At 36.0% G+C, this 18,119-nt stretch overlaps 1 protein-coding gene and 1 pseudogene across 1 annotated transcript in view; both read right to left on the minus strand.

Moving 5' to 3' along the window:
- The window catches only part of GRM8 (glutamate metabotropic receptor 8), an 829,821-nt gene that overhangs the window by 365,686 nt on the left and 446,016 nt on the right, over positions 1-18,119 (minus strand). The gene's annotated exons all lie outside the window — the stretch shown is intronic.
- On the minus strand, positions 12,848-13,400 carry LOC143679454 (mitochondrial import inner membrane translocase subunit Tim17-A pseudogene; annotated as a pseudogene).

Below are 18,119 nucleotides of genomic sequence, written 5' to 3' on the forward strand. Positions count from 1 at the left end.
AGCTCTTTTATCTATATGTGCATAAGCAATGTAGACAAACCTTTGGGATTTTTACTTAACTTCATGACAGCATCAAAAACTCAGTGCTTACCATCACCTCACCCTCGACCTGGTTGCAAAGGCATTTCCTCATGTCTCAGGGCACTGTTGCTACTGTAAAACCTGTGGATGTTTTTGCATAACTAGTCCTGGGCTCCCTATATGACCTCACGAACACAGACATCATACTACTGAGGGAGAATTTTTAGCCAACCCATTAACTTCTAAGATTCTGCTATTCTCTCCTTCCGCATTATTATTCACCACTGCAATACCTGAATCCTGCCATACTCCTGCCCCTGTCAGAAGAAGGGTAGCTTCACAATTACCTAAACAAAATTAGGGAAATAACTGTACCTTGCTCAGACTTATTCGATACTCCTTGAGAATTCTGACCTAATATTTATTGATGGATCATACCTCAAAACCGAAACTGATGATTATTAAGCAGAATATGTTATCATGAATTTTAGCTATTGTCTAGAATAGCATCCTCTAACTGAGCTAAAATCAGCCCAGATGGTAGAACTTGTACTAATTACTAGAGCTTGTCATAAAGCCAAAGACTAGAGTCTGAATATATATATTGAGAATAGGTATACTTTTGGAGCAAACATGACTTTGGAATGCTTTAGGGAAAAAAAGAGATTTATCATCTCTACTAGAATCTCCATCAAAAATGGACAATGAGTAAAGGAACTTCCAGATGCACTCTTACTTCCTCGAGAGGAACCATCGTAAAGGTTTAGCCCATGCAAAAAGAGATCATATGGAAACTAAAGGAAATGCTCTAGCAGATATTCATGCCAAACAAGGAGCCTTGTCCGAGATTATGAATCTAATTAAACCCTCAAAGAATAAACCTCTTCAGGAATAGCCATTATAAAATATCAATGTTTAGCCCTAAAAAGATATAGTGGGGAGGGGAGGGATATGGTTGTATCCTTCATTCAGGTAAACTCTTGCACTTTCAAGAAGGCTACTTGGTGGCAGTTGTTGATGGTATGTGGATATTAGCTAAATGTCTCTATGTAACAATGCATCCCGGTACTGACAAATTGGCTACTATCTTAAATCAACATTGCTGGGGTAATTTTAGAAAGGTAGCTAAGGCTCTTTCCAAATCTCTTACCTGTCAATACATAATCCTGGGAAAACTCTAAAGGTGGGCCATAGCTAGGAAACAAATTCTCAAATCCACTTCAGATGGATTCTATCTAGATTCTACCCTCCATGGAATTTGAATGTTTTTAATATTGCATGCATATTACCAGGATGTGTTGAAATATTTCTTTGCTGAAAAGCTATGGCTTTGATTTCGTATTTCCAACCTGGAGTATACCAACTTTTATATTAAAGTTTTGAGACACACATATTACAAAAGCCACTATGAAAGAAAGGGATTACCCCTTAATCAAAAGCTACACGATCCTTACCATCCTCAATCTTCTAGAAAAGTTGAAATAACTAGTGGCATACTGAAATTAAAATTAGTAAAATTCTCAGAAATCCATGAGCCTCCTTTGGAAGACCAAAGGTGCTCCCATTACCCCTTATGTCCACATAGTCGGCTGGTTTGGGGAGTCCTCGGTTGTCCACCTGATGGTAACTGGACGGCACATGCATTCAGGGATTTCACTTCCGATTCTAGCTGCCCTGTTTCACCCAGATATAACAAAATATGGCAAGGGAGCCAGGCACTCTAACCTGTACCAGCAGATTAAGGCTTTCTTCCCATTTCTTCCTAAGCAGGAGATTCTTTATGATATTCAACCAGGAGATTCTGACTATTGGAACAGATGCTATCATACCCTAGGTAATTATAAATTTGAATTCCAAAACCTTAATTGGAATATGGGCCAATTACTTGCTACATGGCAGAGACTAATAGAGATTCAAATATGTAACTCAACTAATGTAAAGCCTTGGTGCTGATGTCATGTCATGAACAATTCCTTTTTTCGTGAATATCCATGAGTTCATACTGGTTACCACTTCTTTTATGGCAAGGATGTCTGGTCCTGATTACCTCAGACTAATATCTCATGTACCTTAGGAACAGTATCTGAGACTTTTCTGTTCACAGATATCCTAATTCTAAAATTCACCAAGTCTAGAAATTCTATCTTAAACATAAACCTCAAAGTGAGCCCCCCACCACCACCTTGATTATTCAGACACCATATCTGGGTGAATTACTGACTCATTGTTTATGCAAACAATCAAAGAAGTGTTCCCAACAATATGAATTATATAACTAGAAAAGACTGTAAAAATATTAACATTAACTCTGGTCAAAGTTATCAACAATGTCTTTTCACCCTAGATGGAATACACATCAATCTCAACTTGTTGACATAAGTAATGACAGATAATTGCATTGCTCTAGATATCTTGTTGGCTATTCTTGTTGGCATCTCTATCATCACTAATACTACTTGCTGTACCTAGACAAATTAAGCAGGAACTGTAGAATAGGCTATGCATTGCCTTACGAAAGAAGCTCTCTGTTTCCTTAAGCTGATTTTCATGGCCCATGTGATCTGCTCTCTTGGCCTGACTTGGAAACTGGGATTCCTCACTCCAAAGCAGCTTAGAGAGACTATTAATTCTTCTTGTTTTTGTCATAGTTATAATGATACCAATCCATCACATTATATCCAGAATCTTAAATGTTTCTCCACGACCACTCTCATCAAATGATTACCATGATGACAAAATAATAAAATAGTCAAGAAAATCATGGGATATGATTGGCTATGCAAACAACTTAACAATCCCCAACCAGTGAAGATCTTGAACTCCAGCTTTCCATGAATTAGTCAACCTCTTGCAAATGAGAGAATGACTTAAAAAGGGACTGAAAGATGACTATGCAGATGGACAATGGCCAGACCATGTAGGACAATGGAACTCTGATCTTCCATCTCCACAACCACCAGCTTGGGAAACCAGACCACAACTTCTATAGCAACAAGCCCTAGAAGACAAATCACAACATCTTCAGCAAGCTTCAGTCAACTTCTTCATGTTTTGTTCCTACTTCCAACTCAGAACCAATCAAAAAAAGCCAAACAGGCTCCCCAAACCGAACACATAAAATAACTTACTTCTCTTTAGGCTGCCTCCCATTTTCCCCATGCCAGCAACATCAAAACCAGCATACCTGGAGTCTTCCTCTTTTTTAAATAACATTCCCATTCTCCTGCCTGTCTTTAAGTCTCCGTTAAATGCAAGGGATGGTGACTCCATCATTAGCTGACTCCTTTGCTAAAGAAAACTATGAATAAATAGCCTCTATTTGTTCTCATTTGGGTGATCTTTATTTCTGCACATTTGTACACTGCCCATGGAAAACCCAGCATGGTGATCTTCAGCAAGTGTACTTTTAATGTAGAAAAGACCTATAGCTCAATAGTTTGCAGCTCTGCCACTCAAATCCATGCAAGCTTAGAAAAGTTACTCAATATCTCTAAGCCTCAATTATCTCATCTGAAAAATGAGGGCAATAGTACCAAGATAGATGTGATGATTTAAAGTGCTGAAATATGAACATGCTTATCCTATTGTCTGGTACAAAGATGTCAATACGCAGTGGCTATGATGGTGATGATGATGGTGGTTTGTTATCCTTGCTATGCTCTACCATCTGGATGGTAACCATATCTTACTATTTTCTACTACCCACATGGCCCACAGGATATTATGAAACTGCATCTACGGTGGATGGTAGTGGAAAAGAACAGTTTAACATTGTTTCTTATGTCATTAAAAATGCACATATACTTTAAAATATATATAATAAGTAATATATACATAATATATATGAAATGTAAAGCATTTACAGAAGTAGAACAATATGAAGAACCCACATGTATTTGTCTCCCACTTTCAACAACTATCCAAACATGACCAATCTTTATCACCCATAGTCCCACAATTCTTCCTCCTATTTTATTTTATTTGAAGCAAATCCCAAACATTATTTCATTTAATATCTAATATGCCATTATGTATATTTTAAAAGGCCTTTTTAAAATAACATATAACCACAAAAAAATCATCACTCCTAAAAATTCCTCAATATTATCCAATACCATTTACTTGTACTATGTATCTAATACGGTGAGCAAAGTTCAACACTGATTACACGTAGTTCAGTTGTTTTATGTATTTATGAGTCCTTTTTACATTTTACTTATCTTTAAAGTGGTGTTCATAAAAATGAATTATTATTAGTTTTTAAATTACTTTCTTATTTTTGAGAAGAGGTAGGAACTGGAGCAGAACTAAATTTTGTCCCCGTTAATGCCTACATTCACTACCTTTGGTGAGTTTTTATTTATAATTTCTTGGTATATTAATATCCAAACAGCCTAAAGTAGGCTGCAATATTTACTATATACTAAATGGTAATATTTACTATTCTGTTCATTTTAGTACAGAAAAAGAAATTATGGTAAGATGATATCACGGAGAATATGAGACTTCAATTAATCAATGCCATAAATATCCTTTTAAATATTTTTAAAATATTTACTTGCTCCCTCAGAAGTAATTTATTTGCAGGATGATGAGTTTTTGCCTGTCTGATTCATTTGTAAGGCTCAGTTTATTTACTGAGGATTATCGATGTACAGTTACCAGTAAATTTGGAAAGTATCCTGTAGGTTGCATATTTACGAAAATTCCTTCTCTATCATTCATCATTCTCTAAACACATCCTGACCACTTTTGCCATCATCAGTTTTGAGCAATTGATTTTCAGAAGCAGGCATTAGAGGGGAGGGGATGAAAAAGAGGTTGAACGTTCCTATTTTTATTAGTCAATATTTTACCTCAATGGAAAAAATTTCATTTTCATGTAGGTAAATTGCCCTTTTAAAAGAATAAAGAAAAAATATTAAATTTAATCCATATTGTTATTTCATAAGATATTCTTGTTTCTTTTCCTAAACTGTAACAAATGCCGCAGCAAATTAAAACCTTCACAAGGCTTAATGGAAAAAAAAACAAACACGTAGAATCAGAGGTAATTCAACCACTAGCAGATGACAACACAAAAGTCTTAAACTCTATAATCTTTAATTCTTTATTGGGAATAGTAAAATGACAAAAGAAAACAAAAAAATCTGAAGAGATGCTTTTCTTCTAAGAGGAAAACGAAGGCTTGTAAAGAAAGAAGAATCTTGTAAGAAAATTGTGACATTGTTAACTTCTTGGTAGAAAACATGTTAGTCAAATGTAATATTAATAGGAATGTCTCACTTTCATCTGTCAAACAATATGATTTCTTCTAGATGAGATATTTTCCTTCAACAAATCTTTGAAATCATAATTTAGGATCCTTAGCAGAAGTTTGTCCTAAAACCAGTTAAATCTAAATTTAATTTTCCATAGCATTGCTGAAGGCTTGATCATCCTGTTCAGTGAAAAATATCAACTGTCCTGTTCAATATTTTCCAGGAAGCAAAACTGAAGATATAATTGAAACATACAAAGATAATCTCTTCTTGCTTGTTATCATTAAACTCGAACTTTTAGACTCTTAGTGCCAATGGAAAATATCAAATGTCAAATCTTTCAACTATAATATTTTCATTCTTCTTGGCTTATTCAGCCTGCCTCAAATAAATTCTGAAAAAGGGAAGATGCTCTGAGTCATTCATTTAAAATAGAAAAAAGTGTAACCACATCCCTCTAATTAAAATATGAAAATTAATCTTGGCACTTAGATGAACTAAGGTAAGTAAACTTTTCCCTAGCATTAAGCAACTTTCCCTTGTAAGCTAAATACCTGCTATTAAAACCCAAGTAATCACATATACGTATTTAGAATCAACAAGGAAATGACATTAACAAGGTTAATGGCCTATTGGCTCACATTCAGTCTTCCCATGTCAGGAATCTGTTTTGTTTTTTGCATGGGCAGGCACCGGGAACTGAATCCAGGTCTCCAGCATGACAGGTAAGAACTCTGCCTGCTGAGCCACCACGGCCCACCGTAGGAATCTGGTTCATTTTTAGCAGAACCTGAAGCATGCTTTACACTAGTCTACAGGTACACCTGCGGAATATTACTCAGTCAGCGATTCACCCCATATTCAATTATCACCAACTCCAGTCTCTTCCATCTTCCAAAAGACTGTCTAATCCATCTGCACTGCTTACACTTTAATTCAGCCTCTCTTTGCATCTCACCTGAACTCCAACTAAAAAAGCCATCTGAGGGATCACCTGGCTTCTGTGTCTCACCCTGCAACTGATTCTAACTCAACATCCAGATCTATCTTTGAGGAAAAAACATTTGGAAGGATAACAAGCTGGAGGGTCACACACAAAATATTTCACAATTTAGATTCACCAGAGTTTAACACATTCTCTCCCCTCACTCCTCGTCCCCTTTCCTCCCCCCGGGCATGCGGAGACAATATCATTAACCCAAAGCCCCTCACAATTTCCCAAATACATAGCCTACTTTAATAACCCTTGAAATCATACCTAATTATTTTTTCATATTCCTACAAATGCATTCACATCATATTACAGATGTTTGTTGTGTCTACCACCTCCATAGGTTTCTTGGGGGAAGTAATCATGCCTGAGTCTTCATTGTATTAATCTCCTTGGCAATATTAATCAAAGTGAAATTAAATCTAACAGCCAAATCATTGTAATATAATAGTTACCAATAAATAAACTATGATCATTGAATGATTTGTTAAATATTAAAGGTGTCATCTCAAATTTGTTCAATTTATTGGGATATGTTGTCAAAAATTTGAAAAGTATACTAGTTAGTGCTTAACATCTACAGCACCACAAAATATATTCCAGATGGATTAACAGTGTAAATACTGTTCCACAAAAACTGTAGATAAATAAAATAAAAATGAGCATTTATATTATATTGGGGGGATGGTAAATATATTGTCAAAGAATGAGTCCAAAGGCAGACATTAATAAAGAAAGCAATGTTGGCTTCTCTGATTTAAAAAAAATTCTATCGCAGTGCTGTCCAATATAAATTTCAGTGATCATGGAAATATTCCATAGCTACATTGTCCAAAGCAGTAGCCATTAGCCATGCATGGCTACCAGGCACTTGAAGTTTGCCTAGTGAGACTACAGACTGAATTTTTCATGTTATTTATTTAATAGCTATGTGTTACACATTTAATAGCTATGTGTAGTTAATGGCTGCTGTTTGGAACAGAATAGATCTATAGTTTAAAATAAAATTCCATGGAAAGAAAGCAAAATACAACCCACCAATTTAAGAAGAAAATAAGTCAAATGCATCTGTTACATAGATACATCATATCCTTAAAACACAAATTATTCCCATAAATTAATTTTAAAAATCTCTTTTGGAAAAAAAAATAGGGGGATATGGAAAATCTACAAAGGAGAAATGCAAATGACCACTAAATATATGAAAAACATTCATCCATCACTAGGAGTCAAAGAAATATAAAGTGAAACAATATACTGACTACACTGATGTCTTCCTATCAGATTCTCTTATCTTCACTTCATTCCTATTAGATAGATTTGAGTCTATTAATTTTACCATTTTAATAATAACATTTTCTCTTCCTTGACCAATTATTTTACAGTCTTGGTTAAATTCAGGAGTCCATAGCATGTACTATGGAACATTCCCTGTAAAAATCAAACCACTGCAAAGCCTAGTGGGACTGTCAACAGGGTGGACCAGTCACCTCATTCTCAGCACTGCCTGGGCTGCCTCTATGCATCCTTTACCAGCTCTCCTATTCTATACTTTGATAACTTAAAACTTGTCTGTCATCTCAAATTTTCAACCCTGGCACCACCCAGGTATTAGCCAGTGACTTTTAGCTATGAGTTTATAAAAACAAAGATAAAAAATAAATAAAAGCAATCCAAGAATTTCCTCAATTCCCAGCCAGCATAGTCTGCACATTTACTACCTCTCAACTTCTTATTTATGTTTCCCCTACTATTATCAACACTCCTTGGTCTACCCACATTTGGGATTTCAACCTCTAATTTCTATTTTCCCCACATTTTCCATTTCTCTCTATCTAACAGGATTCATCCCTCAAGCACTTAAATTCTCTCTCAGTTTGAAGAGACCATATAATGCAGTGGCTTAAGAAATCAGCTTCAAATCCCAACTCAGCCACTTCCTGATGTTGATCACCTTTAACCTTCTTCATGTCTCATTTTCCTTATCTGTAAAAGTGGAATAGCAACAACATCCCCTCCACAATATAATTATGAAAATTGAATGAGACTATTTCCACAAAGCACTTAGCTTAGAGCCCAGCACATGAGAAGCACTTAGAAAATATTATTGATCATTTTCATTGCCATGACTAATTTTGAACTCTCCTTGCCCTCATATACTTTCCAGTCATCCCCATTCCTTTCCTTCCATTCAGACAAAAAGAAAAAACAAAACAAAAAAAAATTAAAGCTTTTTATTTGAATTAATTGTAGACCTGCAAAAAAGTTGCAAAAATATTGAGAGGCCCATAAATTTCTACCCTCCACCAGCTTACCCTAATCTTAACAAATCACAGACATGCTAAAATTATCAAACACAAAAAATTATCATTGGTGCACTACTATTAAACACAGAACTTATTCAAATTTCCACTAATGTCAAGTTTCTGTTCCAGGATCCAATCCAGAATTCCACATAACAATTAGTTGTTATTTCTCCTTCGTTTCCCCGAATCTGTAAAAGAACCTTAACCTTTCCCAGTCACAATATTAACAGTCTGAAGAGAACTGATTGGTTACTTTATAGAATGTCCCTTAGTTTATGCTTCCTGGTATTTTCTCATGATTGAAATGAGGTTATGCATTTTTAACAAGAATACCTCAGAAATGATATGGTGTCCTCCACAGAGCATCTTGTCAAGAGATTCATGCTATCAACATGTCAGAGCAAAACTTTTTATAAGAATTATCTCCTCTCACTGACTCCACTTCCCTCTTACACCTCAATCCACGGTTAACCAGTCTTAGTTCCCATCAGTCCATTGAAACTGTTCTTGTCAAGACCACCAAGGACACTTTCCCTGTTAACTTCAAGGAAACTTCTTGGTCCTTATGCTCTTGGACTGCTTGGCAGCCTTGACATTGCTGAGTGCTCTCTTCTTGACACATAACCTCAGCTGCCACAATGCCACACTTGCCTGATTTATCATGAACCTTTCTGGATGTTTTTCTTAGTCCTCTTTTCTGGCTCCTTTCCTGGTATAAAGACTGTAAATGTTAGAGGGCTTATTTCTAACTAAACACTCTCCTTAGATAAATGCATCTCCATCTCTGGTTTTAATTACCACTGATATACAGACAATTTCCACAACTATGCCTTCAACACATTTCTCTCTCCTAATCTTCATACCTATATATACGACTGTATTCCATACATCTCTATGGGATATCCTGTAGGAATATTAAAATGAATATATCCCCAAGCAATCCCACTATAGACCTGAAGTTTAACCTGGTGAATTATCATTTATTTTATACTTAAGGAGGACCACAAAACCTAATGTCACGATAGATATAAACTTAGCAAAGCAGAGCTCAAGAAGGTCATCTGTTCTTTGAAATAAATTTGTATTAATGCAATCTAAGATTGCATTAGAGTTCACAGTGGCTGTATCCCGTTATTGACAGATATTGCATTGAATACTGAAAAAAAGCCCCTATGTTTCTTACATATATATATTCATGTAACTGTTTCCCCAGTCCTGTAATTGTAGAGATAAAATTTGGGAAATACTATGTCACTTAGTTGAATTTGGCCCATCACTTAAAACCTGGTTTATTTTGGGATCTAAATATAGTGGGTTATCTAGTCATTAAATAAAGTATATATTGAGCAAGCACTAAGTGTTTGACACTTCTGGAGGCACTAGAAATACATTGGTGGGGCACACTGCTCGTTGTCCCCCCAATCCATTCTTCTCCTCTTCTATGACACTGCAGTTAGGTTAATGTTAGGACCACACATGTAATTTTAGAAAAGTCTGTAACCATATTAAACAGAAGAAAAACAGAGGTGAGATTGATTTTATTAACATATATTACTTAGTCCAATATGTCTAGAATGTCATTATGTCAACAGGTTAACCAATGTAAAAATTATTAATGTTAAATTTTACTTTTTTTTTCAATCTAAGTCTTTAACAACTGATGTCTTACAGCACATCACAATTTGGACCAGCCATATTTCAAGAGCTTAGTAGCTTCATGTGGCCAGTCGCTACTGTATATGGTAGTGCAGAGGCAGAGAGATGGCATTTCCCTACCTCTCTTGCATTTAGGTGTAGCCGTGTCCTGGCCAATGGAATGTGAGTGGAAATTGTATATGCAACTTGCACATCATTTGATTAAAAGAAAATTACTTGTATTTTTAGGTTCTCTGGTACAGCAGCTTAAACCTTAACCTAAATAACACAAGAGTTCAAACACAACCCATGCCAGGACCTGAAATTTTGGTTCCTCACATCTGCAAATTTGATGAGCCTGTTTTCTTTATCATCATCTAAAACATGGATAAAAAATATTGAGAAAACAAGAAAGGGCTCGGCCACACATATAGTTCTCCAACTGCCCTGTTCACATATAGTTCTCCAACTGCCCTGTTAAAATGGCTCAGGAATTAGGCCATTTTAACAGGGCATTAAATTTTGTTTGGTCCTCCTGCCTCCCCAGCATGTCTCCTGACAATTCTGTTTTTATTCTGTCACCTATGAAAGATTCAATTCACGGAAAGTCCTCCATCTGTTTCCCATGTCACATGGTCCCCTCGACTCTTACGTACAGACATGTTGATGATGAGTAAGTTACTGGTTAACTACCACAACTACCTACAAAGGGTTGGAGATTAACCAAGATTTGCCAGGTTTCTTATCAGTAGTGGCTGGTGGACTTCCAGGATTTCTATACACATATACTTATGTCTTGTGTGTGTGTGTGTGTGTGCACACGTGTGTGTGTGGCTGTGTGTGGGGGGGTGGGTCTGAGGTAGATATGAGACCCCATCTTAAATCTGTGTCTGTATAAAAAGAACACCGTTCTTCATTGCATGCTAAAGATCAATAAAAATAGGATTTCTTAAAGTACATTTATTTATTTTACATAAGACTGAAGTAATTTTTATTCACATTAAAATACTGTTATCACTGTTACTGTTATTATTTCTTAGATCGGAGTAGTCAGTGCTCATCCCACAATGAGTCACCTCATGCTTTTCAGTGACAGCCAGTCTGGGTGAATTAATAGTAAGGAGATGTTGCAGAGTTCATTTCAATCATTGCTTAGCATTGTGTCATGCATAACAAATACATATTTGTATGTATATATCAAAAGTGCACAGGAGAAAAAAACCAATAGCAGAAAATAAATCAATGAATAAAATAAACACACTCTGCTCCAAATGTCCTTTGAACTACTTCCCCATAAGTCATTAGCCTGAACTGTCTAATGATGGATGCTCTCTCTCCCAGGGCTCCCTTGCTGTGTACTAAGGGATGGGTGCTTTGTGTGGGGTGGGCAGAGGGAAGTGTACAGGCCAAGGTACTCTTTTAAAGACCACATCTGAACCTCAGTATGGCATAGCCTCTGATGGACCTGAAGGTGTGGTGGGCCTTTCACTCTTAGTTTATCACGTCACAGTACTAATACCTATATCCGATATATAGGATTATTCATGAAATATACCTTGAGATACCAATGGGAATGTCCTTTTAGGAAGAACAGGAATATAAAATGTTTTTTGTTCTTTTACCTTCTTGGTTAGTGACTAAGAAATATTTTAAAATCTGTCAGTCTTCGTGAGCTCTTTTTTTTAACACATTAAAAAACAGCATATATTTTATTTTCAAGCACCTAATAAATACCAGACTTTTCCAACTCTACCCTCTATGAATTCTTCTCATCTAGAATTAAGTTTGTTGGGAGCAAGTTGTTTCTGGTGATCAAAAATCAAGGCACAGTCGTAAAGGTAATAGCTTTGTAGCCAACATGCTCAGAATCAAGACATAACATATTTTACTTTCAAAATAAAGGATAGATATTTTACCATATCATTTGATCAGTAAAGCACTTTATTCTGGAATGATCCATGTTGATACAGTTGATTCTTCTCACACACAGCATACTTCAAATAAAATGAGGTATTAACTATAAAACATGAAGTTTTGAATGGATTTTGTATTACCAGTAACAGTCAAGGATGAAACAGAAGAACTCTACAACCTTTCTTAAAAGAAAGAGCAAGAGGGTGGGCCACGGTGGCTCAGCAGGTAGAGTTCTCACCTGCCATGCTGGAGACCCGGGTTCAATTCCCGGTTCCTGCCCATGCAAAAAGATAAAAAAAAAAAAAAAAAAAAAAAAAAAAAAAAAAAAAAAAAAAAGGAAAGAGCAAGTTTTTATTGTTTGAATAACACAAACCCAGGCAGAGAAGTCCCAAGAAAATGATAGTCATGGTTCATTGTTATTGGCCCTTTGGTTCTTCATTGTCTAAGCACTAATTAGATTTCCTTTTTTATGATATCAGACACTTATATTGATTACAAATGTAACCCAAGTGTGAATAAATAAATGGATTATCATTTAAACTGCTCTCCCCTGCCCTGCCATGCTCCTTTGAATAGAAAACAGTGTTAAATGTCTCTTCATAGCCTGTTTGGCCATAGTTGTCCCACCCATGGTTTTAAAAACAGACTGCTACTTGGCCTTCCAAAAAATCCTTCTTGAAATACAGTTCATTCTGTTAAAGAAACTCTGGAGCACAGACCTACTGATATTGTCAATAGTCTCCAAAAGGTGAGGATGCTAACTGGGCTGAAGGCAACTGGGAGAGCTCCTCAGGAAACTGAGGACCATTGGGAATCTGCATAGAGATAAATCTTGTCAACAAGACACCAGTTCTTTCAATTAAAGCCAGGAGAGTGCTGCCCATCGCAGCTGTCCCTATCACCAGCTTTGGTACCTTTCTTGCTGCCAGGATGGCACTTGTCAAGGCACCATGTGTGATGGAGTTTCAGACATCTTCCTTCCCTCTGACTTGAGCCATTCTGCAGTTGATCATAGAAAACACCTCCCCAAACTGCAAAGCTACCTCTAGCTGTGGAGTCCTGCTTTAAATAGCTATTAAACTCCCTCATCATCTGTGGTCACCCTCACTGGAGAAGCATGGAGACTTTTGATAGCTTGAAAGTAACCACCACCTTTGGAATCCACTGTAAAGGCCCTCCACAGTCACCCACAGCTGGCCATGGGCAGGGCTCCTGCAAGAGTGTGGTCTTCTCTCTGCCTCTATTGCCTTCACGGACTCTTAACAGTCCCATAATATTGGATCTGTACCCCATAAGAAATAAAATTAAAGAAGGCTGCAAAGGCAGCTGAATGAGCCTTAGGTATAAACTGTCGGGAAACTATCCACAGTAGAAAACCGTTGCAGCTCCCCTCCCCCTCCTCAGGGAAGCATTTTGCAAATGACAGTACCAGGGAAGACCACTTGGGGCAACATTTTGTGTCAGTTGCCGCATCATTATTTACAAAACGATTACTCCAATATGATCTTCTTTAAAATATGCAACAGTTCAATGAGACATCACTATTTGCTTTATTACTATTTTTAGGCCTGTCTAATGAATAAGAAACTTCAGGTTTAGAGAGCTTAACAATGTGTCCAGGGTCACACAGCTAATATAAGGACAGACAATTCAGATTTCTCATTTCCATTCTTGAGCTGTAGCCACAAAATGGCCTCCGAAGATTACACCAAAAAAAAGCCATGCTTTTGGCAGTATACCTAAATATTGTTAAAGGTTCCTGGCAGAGTAAGAAATCTGTTGTATAACTTTAAATGGTAAATTACTAAAAATAGAATCCTGAATATTATTTACTAAAAAAACACACCTGGAATACACAAATGGCACATCCATAGATATAAAAACTCCTGCGTGATTATTTGAATTGTTGAACTTGTTTCCTATGTCATTTTAAAAGTTTACATATCTGCACATTTAATAGAAGAGATGTTCTATTTGCCTTTTCAAGTGAGAAAGCAATCTCAGTAATGGTTAGCAGACTTACATAAATGCACACTGTCTCTTCATAGCCTGTTTGGCCACAGTTGTCCCACCCATGGTTTTAAAAACAGACTGCTACTTGGCCTTCAAAAAAATCCTTCTTGAAATACAGTTCATTCTGTTAAAGAAACTCTGGAGACATTTAAGCATTTGTAGTATAGTTCAGATGTGCCAAAACTTCACTGAACCACAAACGTGGGCATAGCCATGGCTAGAAGCTCGGTCACCGTCTCTCTCTTGTCCAGGAGCTGGTGCCTGGCACCAGGCTGTCTTCCAGAAAAATGCCTAGTGGATCAGACCCTAATCCACTCCAGCCAGTGTTCCGTTATGACAATGCACACCATAGAAGGTGTGATTGCTTTATAATATAAATTTCATAAAAGCTAAATATGTACATTGAAACATCCCCAACTTAATAATTTATGGTGAATTCATTAATCTTTATTTCAGCCATACATAAACCCATTTGTGTTTTTAGCATCTAAACTCAAACTCCATTCAGTTAAAACAAAGCAGCATATATGCGTAAATATTATAAAGTTGAGTTTGGAATAGCAACTTATTTTTTCTTTGCTTCTAACGAAACAAGTTATTTGCCTGCGTTTTTCACTTTTCAACCTATGTTCACATGTTCATGTTGTGTAATCACACACAGGCATGACAATAAATAAGAAGTTATCTGATATAAGACTTAAATTATAAGAAGGAAAGTGGGTGGCTGCAGAATGTCAATTATCCAAACTGTACTGCTATCCTTCCCAACCCAATTTAGAATGAAATGTTCACTTTTGTTAACTTAATTTTTTATATAAAACACTCTTCTATTTGTTCTTTTACCCAAATATTCTTCAGTGACTCCCCTGCTAATAATAATAATCAAGGAATTAAAAGCCACAGCATATGTTGAATGGCTGTATCTCTCATAAATCACATTTACTGTCATTTGTTAACATGCTATTTTAATTTCAGAAAATTCAATGATGGTTCATGAATTTTGCATTATCTCCAAAAAATTGACATGATTTTACATTGAAGACTAAAGGGATGGTGACAATTTTAATGTGCACTGGGAGATCACATGGTATTCTCAAATTTAATGGTAAAGCAAATTCAGTTAACTCTGCAGAAACATAAGGAGTCCTACACAATCAGTCTCTTCACTAGCCGAGAGCAGATTAGGAACCAGGAGTTTAAATCAAACACCTGATATATACTGTGAAATCTTTTCTGCTTAATGCGGCTGATGAGAAAATCTGCTCAGAGACTGAGAAAGAAGGAGCACAGAGATGCCCTAATAAGCAATAGTCAGCAATAGAAAAATTGAAACAACTGGATGCAAAAACAAGTCTCTAAGTAATCATTCTTTGCCTATCAGGTTCCATTTCTATCCTAAAGGACAAGGCTACCTCTATGTCCAGACACAAGAAGTTTCCCTAGGGCACTGGTCATCAAATTTTACTGTGTTTAAGAACCATTTGGGGAGGTGTATGAAAAATCCTCATTGCCAGCCCTGCAACCCTTGCAATTCTTATTCATTTGTTCTGGAAGGTGGCCAGGGAACTGTATATTAAAAAGCAGCACAAGAGATCTTACAATATTTGCTCTTTTGTCTCTGGCTTATTTTGCCTCACCAAATGCCCCACATGTTCATTCATATAGTTGCATGCCTCACAACCATATTGTATGATCTCATTTAGAAAATACATATAAGAAAACTGGGTCCTGGACTGTAAGCTCTTACAGCAGTCAAAGAAACAAAAAACAAAAACAACTCGCAGCACAAGGAATTCTGATGCAAGTGTCCACTGATTCCAGTGTGAGAGATCCTGCCCTGGGTCTGCCCTGAGCAGAAGAGGTGGCTCACAAGTCACAGTGGTGTGAGAGTGAAGAATCTGGAGGAAAGAGAGAATTGCTCAAGTTTCACACTGCCCAATGCATAGTGAAAGCCAAAACCAAGGAGTGCCAACTGAGGCACATCTACATAAATGTAAGCAAAGCAGTATTTGATCTGAATAATGCATATGTGCTCATCACTCACTTCCATGATCTTTGGAAGACTATATTTTAGCAATTAGAAAATGGAAATGAAGAAACCTAGTTAGTATCCTTACACAAATCCAAAGATGAGTTCTTTAAGATGGATTTCAGGAGGGTCAGTAGATGGAAACTGCCTAATCTTTGGGGAAAAACAACTGTGAGAAAACCTACGGGGTCAGCCTGGCCATGAGAATTCAACCTGAGCAAGAAGGCATCTCTCTTACAACGTGATACCGAAAAGACTACAATACAACACAAACTTCTGAGACCTGTGTTCAAGTATGTGCAATATTTTAAAATTTATTTTCTTTTTTCATCTCTGCTAAACATGAAAGGAAATCTATGACTGTAAATAGTTCAAATAAAAAATAAAACAATAATATTCAGAAAAATATCACAAAGAGAACAACTATTAAATTATCCTAATGATGTATAGCTAGATAACATCTTCTGAATGGACCAGGCTTTTATAGAATTAACTTATAGGGCTCAGTTTTAAAATACTGAAATCAAAAGTTTAGCAGCTTTGCAATATTTTACAACACATATATAATGATTTTTTAAACCATAAATGTAAGAAGCAGGCCCCAGAAGAATCAGAATTACAAAGCTGAGAAAATTAAAATTACTTTTGGTGTGCTATATATTTTGCTGCAAAAGTTCAAGTTGTCCTTCAAGTATGAATAAAAGAAATTACTTCTGTTTCAAAGTAAATGAAAAATGAATGCCTTCATTGATAGTGTTGCTTGTTTTAAATTATTTATATACTGAATTTACTGAAAACATGTTTTAGTAAAAGAACAAGCAAATAAAAAATGAAGTATAATTCTTATGGTTCAATACTTTTTAAAAGTAAGGGCTCCTTGACACCAACTGAAATTGACAGATGATTCTGGTTAAAAAAAAAATTCCCTTGTAGAGGTGGGACTTGGGAAATATAACAGAAATCTATTAACCAAGTTCTAAAAGCCTAGGTACTTGTCATCACAGGCACATTGTGGAGCAGTTTAAATGTCTGCAGCATAAAAAAAAAAAATGTTTGTAGAAACCAGTGATTAATTATTGTTGAAATTAAAATGAATACTTTTATTTTTTAAAATCCATTTTATTGTTTTAAAAAAGTGAAATTGGGTAAAAATTTAGATTCACTATGGAGTTTTTTGTCTCAGGCCATTTATAAGTGCTCGTCTCAAAATGCCATTGGTACAGAAACAAATCCCTCAAGAAAACAAAAATGCTGTGATGGTCCCATTTAATGTATCCTAAATGCCTCTTCAGTACTTCGGTGCATTAATTCAAAGGACAGAAGAACAGTCTGTTTTAAAGCAAACAACTTCAAAGTAAATACATTTCTCTGCTTTAAAGCACATGCATAAACATGCTTCTAAAAGGGTTAGGCCATCTTCAAGTGGGGAATACTTGCTTAACATCTAGATATAGGAGGACAGTGGAGAAAAGAAAAAAAGTTAACAGGCCAGGGCATCATCCCATATCATAAAAAAAAAAAAATTTCTTTGTTCAGCTCATTTCATTTTTTGTATGTTTTTTTTAAATATAAACATTCAATATTAATTTATTTTTTAAAATACTTTTTATGGAGAATTATCCACACACACACAGTCCAATCATATTATACAATCAATGGCTCACAATATCATCACTTATTCGTGTATTCATCACCATGATCATTTATAGAACATTCGCATCACTCCAGAAAATAAAATAAAAAGGAAAAATCAATTATCAATTGATCAATTATCAACTATACCAAACTTTCTCTTTCTTGTATACACTTTGCCCCCTTCCCTGCTCACATCCTACTCAACCTTCAGGTTCAGGCTAAATGTTGCTCCTTAAATTTGTTCCTTCCCTAAGCCACATCTTCTTTGGGAACCCCATTCTGATTCAGAACACTCTCTACCTTTCCTCTGAAAC

Source organism: Tamandua tetradactyla, chromosome 1, assembly GCF_023851605.1.
Source record: "Tamandua tetradactyla isolate mTamTet1 chromosome 1, mTamTet1.pri, whole genome shotgun sequence".
Lineage (NCBI taxonomy): Eukaryota > Metazoa > Chordata > Mammalia > Pilosa > Myrmecophagidae > Tamandua > Tamandua tetradactyla.